The sequence below is a fragment of the Belonocnema kinseyi genome, chromosome 3 (genome assembly GCF_010883055.1).
Source record: "Belonocnema kinseyi isolate 2016_QV_RU_SX_M_011 chromosome 3, B_treatae_v1, whole genome shotgun sequence".
Lineage (NCBI taxonomy): Eukaryota > Metazoa > Arthropoda > Insecta > Hymenoptera > Cynipidae > Belonocnema > Belonocnema kinseyi.
Window position 1 is genome coordinate 158,412,871 of NC_046659.1, and position 4,698 is coordinate 158,417,568.

The window sequence follows — 4,698 nt, forward strand, 5'->3', positions numbered from 1 at the left end:
AATATCTCGAAAACTGAGGGTGATGGAATTTTTCTGAGGTCAGATTCGGATTCAGTGCAGCAAAAACCTTCGGGTATAGTAGGTCTGGTCTCTGGTTCTGAGGATTCAAGGTTCATAGATTTTTAGATATTTCGAGAATTCAAGTAAAACATTTGAAATTTTGTTCAAAAACTTGTGCAATTAGTAAATTATTTTTTCCTAAAAAAAATTCTAGTTATAAAAAAATCGCCCGAATGTTTTGGCCTGATTTGGCTCTTGAATTTTCGGCATTCTGAAAATGCTTGGAATTCCACAAATCTAAGAAGTTCTGATAATTCAAGAAATTCCGAGAATGCGGGAAATTCGGAAAGTTTCAGAAATCCAAAGAATTCAAGGAGTTGAAGAAATGGAAAAAATTTCAGAAAATCAGGGACATAATTTTTTATGAATAGTTTCAACGAATTCTAAAAAAATGAATGAATTTGCTGAATTACTCAAATTCACTGAATTTCCTAAATTTTCGGCATTGTGAGAATTCATGGAGTTGAAGAAATAAAAAAGATTTTCACAAATTCCGAAAATTCAAGATATAAACCTAAACAATTTTTTTCATAAAAATCTATAATTAATGAAATTAAAAAACTGTGCTTTTAGATCATTTTCGAAAATTTCTAAGTTTAACAACCAAATTTTTGTTTAAATTTCTAATTTTATATTATTTTTTGATAGATAAAACTGCTACGTCAAAAAAATTCTCCCTAATTCTTTGGCCAACAGAAAATTTTCAAAATTTGTCTTCTCAAAAGGCAACTTTTCTACTCTACGCCTATTTTTTTTCTTCAAAAAATTCGTGTTTTTTTGGCCCACCCTGATAAACAAGGGTAGTGAACCAAACCCGAAGAAATTTGCGTCAATGTACGCTTTCGATTCGTTTGCAGGATACGATTTTGCTAGGGAAAAAATTGTATCCTGTTTGTGGTGCTCGTCGGGATTGGACGAATTTTTAAACTAAAAAATTGTAAATAATTTTGTGACATATCGTTTTTATATAGTTTTCAGTAGCAACTATTTTATACGAGATGAAATTTGCCTAGTCAATCGAATTGAAAAATCGAGGGCTTTAATATCATTTTATTACCTTTTTAACAAAAACAAAAAAAAAGTTAAACAAAAAAATGTATTCTAGTCTCACAATTATCTAGTTCGCGATCATTGAAATTGAAAGAATAAAACTAGAAATTAAAGTTTCGGTAATTTGCATTGACAAATCCAGCTCTATTTATTTATTATCTCTTGCCGTATCACGCGAGGAATTATATATTTTGGCAAAAAAAAAAAAAAGAAAAAAGAAAGAAAGAAATTCTAAGCTATTGTTATTGTTTTGTCTTTTATTTAATATGTAAGTACAATTTGGGAAGATGCAAGACGAGTTTCTAGAATTCCATAAGCTCCACAGGCAGGACTTGATTATTTCACAGATCTATAATAATAATTTTAATCTATTCATGTCAATTCCCCTAAATTGATTAGAAAGAAATGCGTAAATTACATACATTTTCCAGATAAAATCATTACGCTCTTTCCAATCCTTCTATTTTATTTTCTATTTGTGATTGTCATTTTATAGTGGAACCGAGGAATATGAAAAAAATGCAAAAATTACAAAGAAATAAATAAAACATATTAAAATAAAAATGTGGATAATAGTTGGACATTTTGCAAAGAGCGTATTGGTTTTAGATTAAAAGTACATCGTAATCACGTGATACATTGAAAAATTTGTTGAGTTTTATTATTCGCTTTTTTATAATAATAAAAGACGTTTGAATTTTTACGAATTACTTGAATACTGAAGGGTACACTCTAAATTTCAATCAGTCAAAAGTGGCTTTTTAAATCAATCATTTTAATTTATTCAACCTGTTATTTTAGCACTGATCAAATCAGTCTTTTGAAATTGTCTAACCTGTGATTTTCAGTGATTATAGAGTCAATTTGAATGATCTAAACTTTAATTTTTATTAATTAAATCCATAGTTTGTACTGATTGACGAAATCAGTCATATTAATTTATCCAATCTGTTATTTTTCAATGGTGGAAACATTCAGTTTTACTATTCAAACCTGTGATTTCAATTAAATAATTTTGGAATCATCTGAACTTTAATTTTTATTAATTAAATCAGTCATTTATATGGTCCAATCAGCAAAAAATTCATTAATCAAATCAGTCAATTTAGATCACTTAATCAGTAAATTTTTTACACTCAATAATAAATTTGATTGATCTTAGTAGTCATTTTGAATGGTATAATCAATCACTGTCATAAATTAAATCCGGGAAATGTTGAAAATTTTTTGAGGTAGAGAAAAACTGAAAAATGACAGTGAATCTTTGTATTGATCGGTAATTGTACAAATTTTTCGAAAATATTTGTCTATGTCAACTTTTTTTTAATGTTAAGTTCAATTTTTATCTTTTTCAATTATTAAATCATTCAGAATACTATGTGTAATTCTAAAATCTTTTATGAAAAGAATTTCAAAATAATATCAAATTAATAGATTCATAATAAATGCTTTTTTCAATTTTAAGCCTCATTCAAATATTGTTCCAGTCGAAAATAATTGATTTTAACCCATTAACTTTGGAAATTTTAAGTAAAAAAAAGTAATTTTGTCTTGCATTTAAAAAAATTTCAGAGTACTGAATTTAAAATACCTTATTATTTATCATTAATTTAAATTGACTTGAATTTTTATCATTTTTATTAAGTTGGAAACGAAAAAATTTTTGTTTTTAATTCTTTCTGAATTGGAAAAGGAAAATTTGTTAACAAAATGTTTGTTCAATTGGAAGGTAGGAAATTTTTTTCTTCAATTTTTGAAAAGGAAAAGGGAAGTTTGTTTGAAAACATTTTTAGTGATTTGGAAGGGAGGAAAATTTTTTCTTTAATTTTTAAAACGGAAAAGGGAAATTGATTTAAAACCGTTTTTATTGAGTTGGAAGGGAGGATTTTTTTCTTTAATATTTGAATTGAAAAAAAGAAATTTATTTAAAAACGTTTTTATTGAATTGGAAGGCAGAAAATTTTTTTCTTCAATTTTTGAATTGTAAACGGGAAATTGATTTAAAACAGTTTTAGTAAGTTGGAAGGGAGGAAATTTCATTCTTTAATTTTGAAATTGGAAAAGGAAAATTTATTTAAAAACATTTTTATTCAGCTGGAAGGAACAAATTTTTTTCTTTAATTTTTGAATTGGAAAAGGGAAATTTTTTTTCTTCAATTTTTAAATTGGAAAATTTATTTAAAAACATTTTTATTGAGTTGGAAGGAATTTTTTTTCTTTAATTTTTGAATTGGAAAAGGGAAATTTGTTTGAAAACATTTTTATTGAATTAGAAGGGAGGAAATTTATTACTTCAATTTTTGAATTGGAAAAGGAAAATTGGGTTAAGAACATTTTTAGTGAGTTGAACGGGATGGAATTTTCTTCTTTAATTTTTCTGAAATACTTATTTTTAAAATATTATAGAGTTGGAAAAGACGACATTTTTTTCTGAATTGCAAGAGGCCATTTTTCGTTTTAAATATTTTTTTCTGAATTACGAAAGGTATATTTTTTAAATTGTATTATTTTTATCAAGTTGGACGGAACTTTTGGTTGTAAATTTTTTTCTTTTTTTCAATTCAAAGAGGCCAATTTGTTCATTGTAACATTTTTACTAATTCAGTTTTTTAAATTAAAAAAAATCAGAGATAAATGATTTTTGATTAAATTAATCAGTCATAAATCGACTGATTTAAATTTAGAATGTACACGAACAAAAAATTGAATCGATATAAAATAAATCTGGAAATAGATAGTAAAGATGTAATTGTTATAAAAATTGCAGGTACAATATATTTTAACATTTAAAATGTGATAACTTCGCATTCTGCAAAGTGAAAAAACTACAGCAGCATTTGAATAAAAAATAAAAAAAAGTGTATGAGAATGTAAGTTTGTATGGAAGCGTGTTTTCATAATTCCCAAGTTTTGCTATAAAATAGCATTTCTTTCAAAGAATGCAAACTTTCTACGATTATTATATGTATGTTAAACCTATATTTATTTATTTATTTATTGCATTCTCGTTTTTTCAAAAAAGTCGTTTTATTTCTATCTTTTATACCCGCTCGAAGATTAAATTTCGGATGCATTTTTGCAATCAACCGATAAATTTCCCAACGTCTCAAATGAAAAATTAACCAAATTTTCTACGATTTTGCTAAATAAAAAAGGAAATACTCGTGAGAATTTGATGCATCCAAAAGTTAAATAAACAATTTATGCGGAATATGTTGGTTAATTCAGTACTTCGCTCTAATAGTTACATCAAGGAATACAAACCAGTCTTGTTTTCAAAGTATAAAAAGAAAAAGAACTAAGCATATCCATGACAAAACTTTGCTTACCAAAGAAATTGTGTGAACTGAGATGAGGATGTTTAAATTCCATAATTCGAGTCTCTTTATCTGTTCAAAATACGGAAGACATGACGCGAATTTTGGATAAAATCGCCAATTTCGATTTTTTATAATACTTTTTGGGTTAAAAAACTTTCGTAATTCAAAGTCACTCTAAATTTTAATCAGTCAAAAAGTTGCTTTTAATTTTAAATGATTTAATCTGTGATTTTCACTGGTTAATCAGTCAATTTGAATGATATAAATG